This window comes from Gorilla gorilla, chromosome 13 (genome assembly GCF_029281585.2).
Source record: "Gorilla gorilla gorilla isolate KB3781 chromosome 13, NHGRI_mGorGor1-v2.1_pri, whole genome shotgun sequence".
Taxonomy (NCBI): domain Eukaryota; kingdom Metazoa; phylum Chordata; class Mammalia; order Primates; family Hominidae; genus Gorilla; species Gorilla gorilla.
Window position 1 is genome coordinate 55,759,410 of NC_073237.2, and position 17,992 is coordinate 55,777,401.

General features: G+C 38.3%; 1 protein-coding gene and 1 non-coding gene across 45 annotated transcripts in view; one reads left to right on the forward strand and one right to left on the reverse strand.

The window, feature by feature from the left end:
* Positions 1-17,992, forward strand: part of PTPRD (protein tyrosine phosphatase receptor type D) — a 2,298,568-nt gene that overhangs the window by 1,797,520 nt on the left and 483,056 nt on the right. The gene's annotated exons all lie outside the window — the stretch shown is intronic.
* LOC115935894 (U7 small nuclear RNA) lies at positions 15,973-16,034 on the reverse strand. The gene has a single exon (XR_004071486.3). It is a non-coding gene; the product is annotated as a U7 small nuclear RNA (small nuclear RNA).

Sequence of the window (17,992 nt, forward strand, 5' to 3'; positions counted from 1 at the left end):
ATGACCTTCCTGCCATTTCATAGCTATGCATTGTAGATCCTGTTTTCTCAGTTTATTGATGATTATGTCATGAGGAGCAGAAGCAAAAGCTTTGTAAAAATCCGAATATAAATTGTGTCTTGCTTCTTCCCTTGATCTACTGGGCTAGTCACTCCATTGGGAGAGATTAGATTATTTTGACAGGATTGAGTTTGCATCAGGCTATGTTACATATTACTCAAGACTGTTTTCCTTAAGATGTGAGCAACTAGATCTTTTTCTAAACAACGTTTCTGAGGTAAGTCCAAGATCATTACTGTCTTTAAAAAAAAAAAAGTTTGTATATTTTATTAGCCTTCAAGCCCCACCGAGTCCTCCTCTCCAGAGTTTGTAATGTTTGTCACCTTGCTACGGCATTGGCTAATTCCTTTGATACAGTGGGTTGAAGGTCAACATGGACTAGAGATTGGAAGGTTGGAATGAAGTCAGTTTATTGAACTCTTATCAAATTTTCTCCAACCCCTGCCTCTGTTAGTTGATCTTTCTTAAGTCGTTGCATATGTACTTTCAGAGTATATTAAATAGCTTTATCATCTACGGAAATAATTTCTCCCACCCCTGCCTCTCTTAGTTGATCTTTCTTAAATCGTTGCACATGTACTTTCAGAATATATTAAATAGCTTTATCATCTATGGAAATTATTTCTCCCTTTGAGAGTAAAAAATAAGTGGGAATTGATAGATATAAGTTTACCAAAGCAGGGGATTCTTAATTAGCAAATACATGGAAACTTTACCCAACTATTCCTAGGTCTATAAGTAATGTTATTATCCAAAAATGACTGACATTATTTTCTATAAGAACCCATTTATATAGATTCTTATGCTTTAAAATATATATGTATACATGTGTAGACCTATAAATATATATGTACATCTATCTGTGCATATATATAATTGCTAGAAATAATGTAGCAGCTCAGTAACACAGAAGACCTTCCTTCACTTTTTTAAAGAATGGAAGTCTGTTGGGGATCTTGCCATTCTACATTTAGCTTTCCCTAATGAGTACTTATTTTTTCTCTTTTGTTTGTGCCATATGTAGGATAGGAACATGCAGCCTGCTCCTCTGCTATTTATGTTCAGGTATCCACTCAGCTGGTATAAGGAGAACCTTGATCTTTATGGAATGTTTCACAATTCCAGAATTCCCCCATCTGTGTTGATCTCCTCGAAGCTTCCCTGTGCAGATCTTCACTCAGGCCTCACAAGCCTCAAGTCCCCACCCAAGTGGATGTCTTTCAGATGGGAAATGCTCTGAGATCCTTAGCGAAAGGTGGAAATATCAAGAAGAGTGTGCATAGGAAACAAGGTGAATTTCTAGGTTGCGTGTAAGAAAAATCCAGTTTCAGTAACAGCAAGTGATGAAATTGAATTACAACTGCGTTGTTTTTCTGGGGGCAAAGATACTTTTCTAGACTTTTTCAGTGATATGGAAAAGCACATATGTTGAGAATATGTACTTTTAATAGTTGAGGCAGTATAGCCTTTCAGAAAAAAAAAAAGTTCATCTTTGTCAGTGATTAATGTATTTGAGTCATAAGGCTCTTTAGAGCAGGAATTAAGAATGATTGTTCTGTTCCTTAGTGACCTCAGGACTGTTTCCCGATTGGGCTTGGGTTATGGTTATAGCTAACAGAGCTTTGTTAAAAATTATATTCATTTATTCAGTTCCACAAACACTGATGGGCCTTTTCCAGGGACTAATTCAGTTGGCAGATTTTTATTGTACTCCTACCTTAACCCAGGTGCTGGAGGTCGTAAACAGGTTGTGCTCATAGCCTAGGGGGGTCAATGGACTTGACTATAAATGGTGAAGTTGAGTGGTATAAATGCCAGCATCTTGGTGGTAGAATGTTGAGCTTTACTGTAAAGGATTGGTACTGGGAAGTTGTCGGGAAGGGTTCTCTCAAGCCGAAAAGGAGATGGAGTCCATGAGTGAGATCAAGACTGTGCCCATTAATTAATTGTTTGACCTGCACTATGTTTACAGTTTTTCTTAGTTGCTGGAGTAGTTGCTTTTTGTGCCGTAAGTCAGATCCCCTTGGTCACCTTCGATTTCACTCACAGCGGTGATTCTCTGAATGCTGACCACACCCTGCCTGGGGCACAGTTGTTTCCTTTCTGTTCAGGGCTTTCTCCCAAACCGAGGAAGCTCAGTCACCACTTCAGCAGGTACAGTTGGAAAGTGTAGTGGAATTAATGCCCCTAGGGAGAACTCATAGCCAACAAGGGAAAGGGGCTTGGAGGATAAATGCCCCTGCCTTCCCTCATCCACAGGGAAGACTGTGAGCCTCTGAGACCTCACGAAGACCCCGTGGTTGATTTTTATTCTTCCTTTGTCCCACTTTTCTCTCTCCTGATTCTTAGAGTTAGTTCTGAAGAAAACTACTGCAAGTCCTTTTCTCAGGCTCCACTTTCAGGGTAACCAAAATTCAAATAGTTGCCAATATTTAAAAACTGGAGAATGGCAAATAAAAATTCAGATCTCTACTTCTCTTGAAACACTAAAGACGTGATGACTGTCAGAGCGTGTTCCTTTAGAGCGTGTTCGATAACCCAAGCCCAATCAAGAGAAACTGATTGGGCTTCAGCTGATGCTGAAGAGTGGCTGATTCTTAAAATGAGGTGATCTGAACTTTTTAGGATATCCTAATGCCCATGCAGTCTGAATCATTCTTCAAAATACCCACTCAGACGCTAAAAGCAGGGGAGCTTGAGATCCAGGGTGATGTTTGAATTGAGACTTTCAAAGGAAGAGGAAGATAACCTTTGAAGAAGGTAACCAAGCAGGAGGGAGAAGGCCCTACAAAGCAATGGTAACATCATCTCAAAGCCAAGGAAATGGGCATGTTGTTTATATCTCCACAGGATTTTTTGTGTGTGCTATAGTCTACCTTTTTGTTTCCAAAGTCTGTCATACTATGGCAAAAGATGTAGTCATTCAATAGAGTTATGCAATTCTAGCTTTCCATCAATTACAAAAAATGTGACTATCTACCTTGATTAATTGGATTGTTATACAAACAGCCCTGCAGTAGTAAACATCCAGTATGTGGCAGTGAGGCATATGTTTGTCATATCCATTAGGGGAGCACTTGGGGCCCAGAGGACTGATGAATTGGCCCACATTGTCTTACTACACAGCTGTCATAGCTTCTCTGATAGCAGGTGATAGTTCTGCAAGAGCATGTCAAATTGGAGCTTATCTCTTATGACATCTGTTGATGGAAGCTCCCTTTTAGGTTTGAACCAGACAATGACCTTGATATTCCTGGTGAAGAATAAAGGCTTACAATTATTGTTTTAAGAAGGAGAGACTTGTAGCTTGTGCCTCACACCCGTCATATCAAATTATCAGGCTGAAACTGATAATACAATGAACACTGGCTCTCGACAGCAGGGTTGTATCTGTTGGATTTGTACGCAGAGTAAACCTTATGCCAACTATATCATAGAAATCAATGGAGATAAGATGTAGTTAACACCTGGAGTTTTTCAGGTATCTGCTCAGAGACTCTGGTTGCAGAGGGCAACATCTATTTCATAATAATATCTTTGAGGACTAAATCTTTAAGAAGTGGAAAATAGTGGTTGAGCTGAGAGTTTTACAGATTTCAGGGAGGTGTAAATGGAAAGCAGACAGCTTCTTTGGAGTATGGAAAATGGAAAATGGAAAGACGTTGGGTATTGGGTTATTGGCTCCACTGTTAGGCCTGTGAGACCTTGGAGGAGTCAGTCAACCTCTGGAAATCTCGTTTTTCCACCTGTAAGATGCAGATGCCAATTTCTACCCTGGCTACCTTACACTGTATGTCAGAGATTATAAGAAACTTGGAAGCACTTTTTTTTTGGTTGGCAAAGAACTGTATAAACATACAACGGTAGTATTGTTTCAGTCTCTGAATATACAGATATTACAAAACATTATGTGACATTTTAACAATTAGTATTTTCAAGCTTTTGTTTTGTGGAGATAGATGAAGTATAGGATGCTGGAATGGGCACCAAGCAGAATTAGGAGATCTGTTTTCAAGTCTAAGTGATGTAACAACTAGCTTGGTGACCTTGGAAACCAAGCTGTGGTCTTAGTCAGTCTCACTGGACAGTGGTCTCTGACTTTCCTTCCGTTCTTTTGTTCTATGAATAGTGGCTACTTTTTTTTTGCTTAAGCACTTGTGTTCCGTCTCACAGTGTTGTTTCATCTTTGTGATCAGGAAGTGTAAACACTGTTCATGCTTCAGTCAGCGGTACTTAATTGCATATAAGGCATCTGGGGAGCTCTTTGAAAATGCATATTTCGGGACACCATATCCAGAGAGTTTGATTCATTGAGTCCAGTCTGGGTCCTAGGAAGAACTATTATCAACATCCCATTTAAATCTAATGCAGGTGATCTTTTGATAACCGTTGGTGTAGAACATATATACATTTCATGTTTTATTAATATTAATAATTTACAAGGTCAAAAAGATATTATTTTGATTGTTATTTTGTATTGAGTCTACTGCTTTACTTCCATTACTAAATTGGCTTTGCATAAATACAGTGGGCCAGGATTAACCAGGATTACTGAGTGTCTCTGGGCTTTAGTGTACTATGGTTTTGCATATGTAAGTCATATTCTTTCTGGTTTTCTCCATGAAAGCCAAAAAGAAAAAAAAAAGGTGGGGGGCTTTTAAAATTCTACTGGCATATAAATTTTGTATTTGGTGTTTCATTAGAGTCATTTTAGAGTTAGTGAATGTGGGGTTAGCTTAGCGTTTTCCCAAAAGTGCTTACCATGAAAAAGACTTGACGCAGTGTCTGCACGGAGTAGGATTGTGGTGGAGGGAGCAAATGGGAGCAGCACTGTGGTTGCTGTTGTTCACCTCTCACACCATTCCCCTCTAACTAAAGAAACCTCTATTCCAGTGCTATGGTGGCATCCTTGACTCATGTGTGCTTCTAAATCCTAAATCGGTTAGACATGTGAACAGGATGTTGATGAAAGAAAAAGACAAAACACGAGGATACTTTTGAGTTTAAAGAGGTGTCAAGGATGAAGAGCAGGGGGAAATCAATTGGGGACTTTCATGACCTTGTGCAAAATGCATAGCATTTTCATTTTGTAGAGCATACATGTCCCCAAGCAGTGTTTGAAATTTAGGTTTCTAATTTATGTAGAACTTTACATACAAGAGTGAGTACACTAGACTGAATTAGTGCATTCAGTGGAATACAGATTCTCTTTAGACCATTTTGCCTTGTCTCGCCATACATACCACTGTTGCCCACCTTCATTGTATATTTTATTAAAGGTTCATCTCTAAGGTGAAATGGAAGGACTGTGGATATGAAACAAATTTCAGGAAAGGAGCAGACCACACTCGTTGGAATTGTTAGTAAGATCAAGTTCTGAATAACCATGAAAGACGTTTTGTGTTTTATTTCATAAACTTATATCTAAAAGGGTGATGATTAAGATATGAGGTGAGCTCTAACCAAATCCATATTAGAGAACTAGCAAAATCCTTAAAAAAAAAAAAAGCTATTCAAAGTTCTTTAACCATTCACAAATAAAATTACCCACACAGAAAACTAGTGAAACTTTCTAAATAATAGTTTAATTCTCTCCTCATGTGTAGTTGCTTTGTTTGTTTGATTATAGTGATTATAGTGTTCATTAGTATTGATTGGGTAGGTAGGTGCAGTGGTTTGTATCTCCAAATAAGCTGGAGTCTGTGAAAACTCCCAGCTTCTATTTTCATCTTTTTAAAGCCTTACTTCTAACTTTTTTGTTGTTGTTGTTGAGATGGAGTCTTGCTCTGTCACCCAGGCTGGAGTGCAGTGGTGCGATCTCAGCTCACTGCAACCTCTGCCTCCCGGGTTCAAGCGATTCTCCTGCCTCAGCCTCACAAGTAGCTGGGATTACAGGCATGCACCACCATGCCTGGCTAATTTTTTGTATTTTATTAGAAACGGGGTTTCACCGTGTTACCCAGGCTGGTCTCGAACTTCTGAGCTCAGGCAATCCACCTGCGTCGGCCTCCCAAAGTGCTAGGATTACAGGCATGAGCCACTGTGCCTGGCCTACTTCCCACTTCTTTCAGTGTCAGCAGCTATTCTCTTAACATAAATATTTTTGTCACTGTAATTGTGATGGAACAAAGGCAATTCATGGGTCTTCCTACATTTTAGTTGTCCTACTTACTCCTATGACAGAATTAGGTTTTTATTTCCATCAAATAAGTTATATCAGTGTAAATGTATTTCTGGCACCATTATAGTAAATCTTAGTACAGTAGCCAAGTGGAGGGAGTGTCTTTGAGTACTTAATTTGGGCAAAGTGGTTTTTAAAATATGTTTCTAACAGTAATCTAAGTATCTTCTATTAAAACCCCTTTAATCAGATGGAACACATTAAAACATCAGAACAGAACCTCAGGTAGTTACAGTAGAGTGATCATGTCATCTCTTAAGCCAGCCAAGGTATGAAATTAAAATATTGGCTAGCCTTAAACATATACAATTAATTTCAGGAAGGCTTTGTCAATACTTGCTGGATATTTACAGATAATCTAATAGCATACACTTTTTAAAGCTACATGACTCATAGAAGTCAATGTAAAAGGGGGTAAGGTGGTTTTGTTTGAGTGTGGCAGGTATTATTTACATCTCTGGAAGTGTTCTGGTAAGAGATAGGTTTGAATCTGTTCATTACATATGAATATTGGTTCTGTGTTTTTTAAAAAATTATATGATTGCAGTTTGAATTTTGAAATCAATTTACTGGTGATGTCAGCATTTTATAACTTTGGAAATGAAAGTGTGATATTTATGCACACATTAATATGTGCACATTAAATTAGCTCCTTAAAAATCCCCCCCCCCCAACCAAAAAAAAAAAGTGTAAGCTGGCCGGGTGCGGTATCTCCATGCCTGTAATCCCAGCACTTTGGGAGGCCAAGATGGGTGGATCACCTGAGATCAGGAGTTTGAGACCAGCCTGCCCAACATGATGAAACCCCGTCTCTACTAAAAATACAAAAAATTAGCTGGGCATAGTGGTGGTCACCTGTAATCCCAGCTACTCAGGAGGCTGAGGCAGGAGAATTTCTTTTTTTCTTTTTCTTTTTTTTTTTTTCTGAGACAGAGTCTCGCTCTGTAGCCCAGGCTGCAGTGCAGTGGCGTAATCTCGGCTCACTGCAAGCTCCACCTCCCGGGTTCATGCCATTCTCCTGCCTCAGCCTCCTGAGTAGCTGGGACTATAGGTGTCCGCCACCATGCCCGGCTTATTTTTTGTATTTCTACTAGAGACGGGATTTCACCGTGTTAGCCAGGATGGTCTCGATCTCCTGACCTTATGATCCGTCCACCTCAGTGCCCCGAAATGCTGGGATTACAGGTGTGAGCCACCGTGCCCAGCAGGAGAATTTCTTGAACCCAGGAGGTGGAGGTTGCTGTGAGCCGAGATTGTGCCATTGCACTCCAGCCTGGGCAACAAGAGTGAAACTCCATCTCGAAAAAAATAATAATAATAATAATAAATAAAAATTGTAAGCTGTAAATTATAGCATTGATATCAAAAAGATTTTCCTATTCTGTCTATATTTATTTTTCTGTTTTTTTTTCTATTGCAATTGAGGTTTATAATCATTTTCCAAAATTGGCAAGCCACTGGCTTTCTTACTACGATTGTTGTATAAAGATGATGTGCATAATATTTTCATTTCTGATAATGGGATTGGATTACTCTGATGTTCATGTTGCCTTCAAGGATATGTAGATTTTAGAGAGAGACCACCTGGTCAGAACCTTCAAATGGGGAAAATGAATTCTAATTGCAGCTCCAACTTGCTTTGTGGACTTGAGCTACTCAAATTTTCGGAACTTTAGTTTTCCTACTGTAATTTGGGTAATACCAACCTCATAGAATTGTTATGAAATTAAGTGGGCCTAGGCCCACAAAAGGAAGGTGATCCTGGTTCATTTTTCTTTCATTCTTCTTATTTTTCCAGATACTATCTGTGAGGTATAGGTTCTGATCCCATGGCTTTGATCTGATCAGCACAGGTCTCATGAAATGAAGTTCCATGGGAATTTCTACCAACAGCATGCTGTAATCCCTTCTGAGCCTCCCCTTGTTTTTCCTCTGTTACAGCAGAAACAGAAAAAGCTTTCTAATTGAATATATTCACCAGGATTCTCTTTCAAATTTAGAAAGCCCAGGATGTTATGAGATCTGGGAGGTGTTAAAACATCACATTAGTCAACACAAGCTATTTTTATGAGTGTACCTATCTGTCTTCTCTCCTGGACTTTGAGCTAAAGTCGTTGTGGCTAGGGATCATGTCGCAGTTACTCTTATTTCTTCAGTGCACTAAAAGGTGGCCACTCATCAAGGTCTGTGGAACTAGAAAGAAGTAAGAGTTTTAGAGTATTCTGAGTAAGAAAAATTTCATGCCACACGTTTCTCCAGTTAGGAGATATATATATATTTTTTGGAAGGGGTGGGGCGGGAGGGGGTGTGTTTGTTTTTTGGAGACAGAGTGTCTCTCTGTCACACGGGACTGCAGTGCATTGGCGTGATCACAGCTTGCTGCAGCCTTAACCTCCAGGGCCCAGCAATCCTCCCATCCCAGCCTCCCAGGTAATTGGGACCACAGGCATGCACCACCATGCCTGGCTAGTTTTATTTATTTTTTTTTTTAGAGACGGAGTCTTCTTATGTTGCCCAGGCTGGTCTCAAACTTGTGGGTTCTAGTGATCCTCCTGCTTTCGGTTCCCAAAATGCTGGGATTGCAAGTGTGAGCCACTGTGCTTGGCCAATATAAATAAGGATAGTTTGTTTTAAAGTGCCTATAGATTTGTGTTATTAAGAGAAATGAGGGGCTGGCCACAGTGGCTCACGCTTGTAATTCCTGCACTTTGGGAGGCTGAGGCGGATGGATCACTTGAGGTCAGGAGTTCGAGACCAGACGGACCAGCATAGCGAAACCCTGTCTCTACTAAAAATACAAAAATTAGTGAGGCATGGTAGCACACCCCTCTAATCCCAGTTACTAAGGAGGCTGAGGCAGGAGAATTGTTTGAACCCAGGGGGCAGAAGTTGCAATGAGCCAAGATTGCACCACTACACTCCAGCCTGGGCAACAGAGCGAGACTCCGTCTGTGGGGGCGGGGTGGAGGGAAGAAGTGAGGGACTTCAAACGTAAAAAAAAAAGTCCAGTAGATATTAAAAGAAAAAACACTTTTAGTGTAAGTTTTGGAATATTGTTTAGCAATAAATAGGTTTTGGACATGGCTTTTTGGCAATAGGCTTTTTTCCTTATTTTTCTGCCAAAAAAAGGTATTATGAATAGGACTACCAAACATGATTTCGTACTTTTTCTTTTCTTTTTTTTTTTAATTTGAGACAGGGTATCACTCTGTCACCCAGGCTGGAGTGCAGTGGTTACAAGTGAGCTGATCACAGCTTTCTGTAGGCTTCACCTCTTAGACTCAAGCAGTCCTCCCACTTCAGCCTCCAGGACTATAGGCCTGTGCCACCATGCCTGACTAATTTTTTAATTTTTTTGTAGAACCGGGGTTTCACTATGTTGCTCAGGCGTTATAATTTTTATAATATAAATGTAAGTGTAAAGAACTCAAAGGTTAAAGATAATAATGCTAGAAGATATCATTGCTAAAAGGATCTGAACAGAGTAGATTACTAAAGGGAGTGTCAAAGAGCTTCCAATTGAGTTTGATTTTCTCATTGGCAAAACTAATTCCACTGATTTTAGTAATCATATTTATTTCCTCAGGTAATTAAATTATAGGGAAGCCTAATAATTATGGTATACATTATTATTCATATTATCTAAGGTGTACATTTGTTCAGATCAGAGAGAGAAGGGGACTTTTTTTCACAAACACTTTCAGATGTGTGTACTCATTCATAAATAAAAATAATAGCTAACATTGGCTATAAGATGACTGTGTCAATTGCTTTACATGCGTTATCTCGTGTAGTTCTTTTAACCGCCCTAGGAGGTAAGTATAATTATTATGTCCTTTTTATTTATTTAATTATTTAATTTCAGAGCTGAGGTCTTGCTCTGTTGCCGAGGCCGGGTGCAGTGGTGCTGTTGTGGCTCACTATATATAACTTCAAACTCCTGGGCTCAAGTGATCCTCCTACCTCAGCCTCCCAAGTAGCTGAGACTACAGGTGTGTGCCACCACACTAAGCTAATTTTTAAATTTTTTGTAGAGATATGATCTTGCTCTGTTGCCCAGGCTGCTCTGGAACTCCTGGGCTCAAGCTGTCTTCCCACCTTGGCCTCCCAAAGCACTGAGATTACAGGTTTAAGCCACCACTCCTAGCCCATCTCCATTTTAAAGATGAGGCAATTGAAAGAATTTAAGCAATTTCCCCAAGACCACATAACTCCTAAATGTTAGTTGTGGGTTGTCAGGGCCTTTTCCGAATAAAAACATATGGCCTTAGGATCTACAAATTGACCTAGAAGGAAGGAACTAGAATTTGTAATTGGAAATATTACCACTTTTGAGAACTTCCTGCAGGCTGAGTGGGGCCAGTTTTCAGGAAAATCCAGATTTCCCTTAGGCACAGGCACAGGCTGTTACTCAGTGTATTTGTGTATCTCCTTTCACTTTCTTTTGTGATTCCTTTCTTTGCCTTTAGGGCAGGGAGTGTCATTAAGGAAGGCGATTGTGAATGTTCTTCTATTTGAGGGCCTTTAGGTGTGGCTGGATAGCAGATGAAGTGTATTAATGGCGTGAGAGTCAGGGAAGCAACCTCAGGATCCCTGTGATACATGGTGTCTGAAGTAGAGATTTCTGTATTGTTTTCTACACTCAGACTTGTACCAAAAAACCCTTCACCAATTCACTTTAATGGATGCATCTATAACAGGGTGTGGGGGAACATTACTCAGATAATCCCTGTATTTCTTTCTCTAGTTAGAGTTTATTAATCTGTGACTGGGTGGATGGAAGGACCAGGGCTCTGAAAAAGCCTACATTTAAAGAGTATATTAAGAGAGCAATTTAATCATTATGCAGACTGACTCCAGTTATGTGGTGATATAAAAGTTTCAGATTGGCGATAATAAATAATATTTTAGGATTTTCAAAATCTTTACCCTTACCTCATTGAGAGGTAAAGTAAGTGGGAATTATCTCAGTTCACATTTCCCTCCTCTCCCATCTCCTCCCCTTCCCTTTCTTTCTTTTTTAAAAACTGCTTTTCAGTTTCTACAGTATGCAAATAACTGTGGTAATACCATTAAGGGTTAATATTGAGACTAAACAGAGATCAGGCCACATGGCACACAGTGAAAGAAGTAACACTAGGAGCCAGGTTTAATGGGTAACACTCCTGTACACTTTTAAAAAATTATTTATTTATTCATTTTTTAAATTGAGACAGTCTTGCTCTGTCGCCCAGGCTGGAGTGCAGTGAGGCCATCTCTGCCCACTGCAACCTCTGCTTCCCGGGCTCAAGTGATTCTCCTGACTCAGCCTCCTGAGGAGCTGGGATTACAGGCATGTGCCACCATGCCTGGCTAATTTTGTATTTTTAGTAGAGACGGGTTTTCTCCCTGTTGGTGAGGTTGGTCTCAAACTCCCAACCTCAGGTGGTCCGCCCGCCTCAGCCTCCCAGATTGTTGGGATTACAGGCGTGAGCCACTGTGCTTGGCCAGGTTTGATGGGCAACCCTTATTTCACATTATCATCAAAATGATTAAAATGTATTCAGAATAACTCAAATGTTTCCTAAACATCAGTGAAACAAATATCTAAGCTCCATTTTTAATTCCATCAGATGATGCCAAAATGATCAATATGAGACAAAGGGAAGTTTATTAACTATAGCAAGATTTGAGAACCAATAATTACTATGTGAGTCAATAATAACTGCCAGTGCATTTTTATTTCTGAGTTTATCCTGACTTTTGTGACCCTTTGGAAGGTTAGTTCCTGAACTACCATCTTCATGATCTTGTGACTCCAGCAAGAGAGAAATTGGGAAAGGAGCAAATTACATGTTTGAAAGCTACATATTATTTTTTGCACATCTTATTCCTTGCAAAAACAAACCCACTTTGCAGATGAAGAAACTAAGGCTCAGAGAGATTAAGTATTTGTGTCATAGCCTCATAGCATTGATGTTCAAATCCAGGACTGCCTGCCTAGATTTCCCAGCTCCTACATTTATAATATTCATACAATTTTTACCAATATTATTTTCTGAGAAATGTCTTTTGGCCATTTCAGAGAAAGAATGGAATTGTTACAGGAAAGGGATCCCAATCTAGACCCCATGAGAGGGTTCTTGGATCTCCTGCAGGAAAGAATTCAGGGCGAGTCCATAGAGTAAAGTGAAAGCGAGTTTATTAGGAAAGTGAAGAAATAAAAGAATGGCTACTCCATAGACAGAGCAGCCCCGAGGCTGCTGGTTGCCCATTTTTATGGTTATTTCTTGATGTAATGTTAAACAAGGGGTGGATTATTCATGCTTCCCCTTTTTAGAACATCTAGGGTGACTTCCTGACATTGCCATGGCATTTGTAAACTGTCATAGTGCTGGTGGGAGTGTAGCAGTGAGAATGACCGGAAGTCACTCTTGTGGCCATCTTGGTTTTGGCGGGATTTCGCTGGCTTCTTTACTGCAAGCTGTTTTTATCAGCAAGGTCTTTATGACCTGTATCTTGTGCTGACCTCCTGTCTCATCCCGTGACTTAGAATGCCTTCACTGTCTGGGAATTTAGCCCAGTAGGTCTCAGCATTGTTTTACCCAGCCCCTATTCAAGATGGAGTTGCTCTGGCTCACATGCCTCTGACAGAATGGCTGACGTGATGTCAAATAGAATCACTTGTTTTTTAAATATACATGCATTAAAAAAAGCCAAAAAAATGAAGTCATTAAAACTTGTGGTGTTCAGCAGTCATCAGAAAGGCATGATGCATGCACACATACATACATATGTACTTATATGTGGAAGGTAGGGAAATGAAGAAGTGATGATTGCTATTTATCACACCTTTGTAGCCTTGAAAAATAATGGTAGTGCCGTCCTATGCTTGTATACTTTTTGTAACTCATGGATATCAATGTTTATCATCTTTTCTAAAAAATTATGGTGGCAGCACTATATTTATTATTTCTAACAGAATCTTACAGGTATTTGCTTGAAAACAAAAAGTTTTTTGTGTGTCTGGGAAAATCTGCCCTGGATTGACTGAAGTCACATACCAACTTGAAAAGAAAAAAAAAAAGTGTGTGGGGGAGTTGGGAGATCAAAACATTAAAAATGTAATTAAAGATGGAGGATTTCTCTGGAACATTGGTAGAGTAAATAAGAGTGACAGATATTCGTTACAGAATGTATCTAAACATAAAAGAATAATTCTTTTCATAAAAGAAAAGTTAATTGAACCTGGCTACATCTGCTATACCATCTTTACTAAGGAAGGCAGAAGTTGAAAGGGCAGCTGGAGTTTTCAGTTGGTTGCTAAGACTTTGAGCTAGATATCTGGAAAGAAATAACAACAAACTTCCTTGCTTACTTTACAGATACTAGGAATCTGCAAGGTAACACTTCCTTCCTCTTCCCTACTGCCTGTCAACCAAATGCATTCCTTTTCTTTTCTTTTTTTATTAGGCTGATGTATTTAGTGCTTATATCTTCCAAACTGGACAATTCCAGGTCTCTTCCAGCAGGGAAACTTCAAAGAACCTCAGGGGTCACCCTGAGGCAGTTCTCTTTAATGAATTCTAAGCTGCCTCCAGGGATTCTTTCTTATACCAACTACAACAAAACTGAAACACTTTCTAAGCATTATCTGTGCTAAGGTTCCTTGAGGAAACCTTTAAGGACAGTGAACATGGGAAGTGATTGCTACCAGACTACTGGTGATAATTATCTGTGTAAATAAATACATGCATTTATTTTAAAACAGACAAATTTGAAAGAGATGGTTCTTATAGATACCTGTGGACTCTGACATGTAGATAAAGGGTATTATAGTACCATAGGACTCTAATTAATATTAAATAAAGCAATGCATGTGAAATTAATATAGTATCTAGGATAAATACGCTCAGTGCATTATCACTTTATTGGATCTTTGTATTAATCCTTATAATAACCCCGTAAGGAAAGCAGGCTGGGCTTATGCATTCAAGCTTTACATGTGAAAGCTAGGCTCTGAGTCATTATTATGACTTCTCATAGGCTCTTAAACTGCAGCAATGAGACTAGGACCTAGATACTCTGACTTATAGTTCATTGTAAATTTATATCAATGAGAAGTCTGTGACTAAAATAACTGTATTTATTAAATATGATCACCGAAGCACTAGTAGGAGCCAGTATTGCAGATTAAATGCATTTAACTACCTGTAAATTTCAAGAAGGCACAGCTTTCTTGTATGAACTGCAGAATTGCGAATCCCACCATCAACACTTAACATAGAGTAGATGCTTAATACACATTTGTTAAATGAATGGATGAGTAAAAAAGTCACAGCTTTTAGACGATATGCTATACTAGCTTTTGAATGCAACAGGAAGCTATTCTTTATTAAAGATGGTTCAGAATGATTTGGGTAGATTTAAACATCTTCCATTTATAATCTTTTTCCTGTGAGTAAATATCAGAACTTCTCTGCTGATTTATTGTGCTTAGGCCAGCAAACCCAGAATTGTTTGGTTTTCCATTCTCTAAATAATCCATTTGAAAGCAGTATTATCTGCATTCTTGGCACTTTGGTATGATTTAAACCGTTAAAAAATTTTTAAAGTGATTATTATCTTGATTATTTCTTAAAGAGTTGCTGGAGAACTGGACTTAATGATCCTAGGATTTACCCTATATGATCAGGTTGTTTAGTTATTTTATTTAAAGATCTAATGTATTAAGACTTGATTGGGAAAAGAGACACCAAAGAAGAAAAAAGAAAATTTGATCCATAGATGTATACTTAGTCATATAAAATGTTCTAATTATCATATAATGAAGTAAAAAAGGAGAGAATTCCATTCTATAAAGCATAAAGGGTAGAATTCCACGTAAGACCAGCATAAGACTTTGAGCTTTGAGTCAAGTTGCCATTTCTCTTGTAAGATAGATTCTGTTAAGGTTGAGGTCAAAGGATTGCTTGAGTCCAGGAGTTCGAGGCTGCAGAGAGCTATGATCTTTGCCACTGCACTCCAGCTTGTGTGACATATCAAGACTCTCTAAAAATGAAAAAAAAAAAATTCTGTTAAATTTATTTTCTGAGAGTCTGTACTGTTCTAGACACTAAAGTGAATAAACACAAATATGAGAAGACACATTCTCTACTCTTGAGGACCTTGGAGTCCAACAGAGAGCCAAAGACAAATATGCAAATATCTTTAATACAAAGCATAGTGGGATAAATGGTTCAGCTTTTGCTCCTGGTGAGATCAGTGAGAGGAAAATCACATGTAGTTGGTGGATGAGATAGAGCTTCACAGATGTGATAGTGTTTGAGATAGTTCCAGAGAGTTTCTGCTGGATAGTGGGATGTTTGATAAGCAAGATAGAACCCTGTGGTAAGGGATCTCAAGGGCGAGGCGATCTTCATAGTGTGTGATGGTGCAGAAAGGACTTTTCCTAACTGCATCATATATAGCTTAGCCATCCTTTTTGCATATCATCAAGATTCCGTGTGCTAGCACCGAATAAACAAATCAAAGTTAAGCAATCTATTTGATAGCTTTGGAAAATGAATTGATGGTGGAAGAGTTTGGTATTCATGACTTTTCCTTTAAATGAGCTTTTCATAGTATTGTACATTATGGTTATGGTGAGAAGAACTGGGAGTAAATCTCTTGGCCATAAGACAATCATATTAGAATTTACGTTCATTTGTAGCTTGAATTTATTTTATTTTATTTATTTATTTTTCATGGTGGGGGGCTTTCTGGCAAAAATTGGAAAGCCTGCTAGACAAATTCGAAAAGCTTGAATTTATTTTATAACATGATCAAATCTTGTGTGCTTTAAGTCTCTTGAATATGTACTAATAGTAAGGCGTATCATGTTATGGCAGTTTTCAGTTTATCCCAAATGGTTGGGGGAATGGACTGTTCCAATTAATCTAATGTTATAGTAGCTAAGAGATTACAGAAATATTTTACTTGTGTTATTCAGTTCCATAAACTAGAAAAAAACAAAAATTTTAACACGGAAAATACTCTGAATATAATTTGAATTGAATTTTATATTATTTAGAAAGCTCTTTCATGTTCTAGCGATGTTTGAGTTTACCAATGAAAGTGTTTGTTATCCTTTATTTTCTAGAAAATAAATTATGGGAACTTGACATAATTCTGGATTAAGGAAATTTGAATTTCTCAACCAGAAGATCAGAGCTTCCATGTTTAGTCTCCTACATAAATCTATTATGTGAATAAAATAGAAATTGTACTCATTTTCAAAGCCATGATTATCAGGCACATGATGATTTGATGTGATAAGTTATGGCTTTTAAGTTACTGTCATCCAAATCAAAAAGCCATAGATAACTGCAGAGTTTTTAAGAAATTAAATATTGGGAGGAGAGAGACAGTTAAATTCCATACTTCTACTTGATAGTCACAAGTACTCTGATGACTGATAAGTATTGTAGGCTGTGCAATACTTGCTTACTCTAAGCTGCTGATAAATGTAATTTAGTGGGACCATTCTTACATCCCAGTGTCAGCCTACTGAAGAACATTTTGTATTAATGGTAAAGGTCAAATGTTTCACAGGCTTCCACTAGCCCCTATTATAGAATACTGTTCAGTTTTATATATTTAAATATTTATCCCCCAAGGAAATTTGAAATATTAGTTTCCAGTATAATTAAAATTTACTTGAAACTTGGCAATTAAGAATTAGGGCAGTTCATCTCTAATTATCCCTTCATCTATATGTTTTTAAACATGCAGATATAGATAAACATATATATTCCTAAACATCTATTGGCCTATAGCATTTTCTGCTGTGGCTACCAACAGTGTGCATAGATTATTTGGAAAGGCTTAACTTCATATGTTTTTATTAGAAACCTAAACCTGCCTTTGTGGTCATCATATTTTATCATTTGGCACTTAATTTCTTCAGAAGTGTTTTCTTATTGAAGTTAAAAGAACTTTGCTCCATAGTGTAACTATACAAGGTAAAAAGTGCCTTTTCTTTTTTTTTTTGAACATGCGACTTGGTGTATACTTTTATGCATTTTGTTTGAGCTTATTTTTCAAAATGAGAGTATATTAACAAATAATCTTCTCCTCTAGATCTTATATGTTACATAGTGAACAGTAGCATAGATTGCTTTAGATAACTTTGACTTCAGAATTTTACGTGTTTCCACTTCATAAATAAGACTTTGTAATAATTTTCTAACTCTAAAATTTTTGGACTGTCCTAAAAGGACATTGCAGTCTATTCTTACATGGGCTATGATTAAAATATTACTGAGATAGTGATAAATGATATATTGATTGCTGTTACTCCGTCTCCACAACCCAAAAGTTTTCATCTATCAGTCCAGTGACCGTGGTATTGGTGGTGGTATCCAATGTGTGAAATTAATTCTCCATCATACTTTCTTTTGTGTAATTCCTAAGTAGGCTATTTAATTTTTTCATTGGCTGGGCATGGTGGCTCACACCTGTAATCCCACCACTTTGGGAGGCTGAGGTGGGCAAATTGCCTGAGGTCAGGAGTTCGAGATCAGCATGGCCAACATGGTGAAACCCTGTCTCTACTAAAAAATAGAAAAAAATTAGCTGGGAGTGGTAGTGGTGCCTGTGATCCCAGCTACTTGGGAGGCTGAGGCAGGAGAATTGTTTGAACCTGGGAGATGGAGGTTGCCGTCAGCCGAGATCATGCCATTGCACTGCAGCCTGGGTGACAGAGTGAGACTCATCTCAAAAAATTTTTTT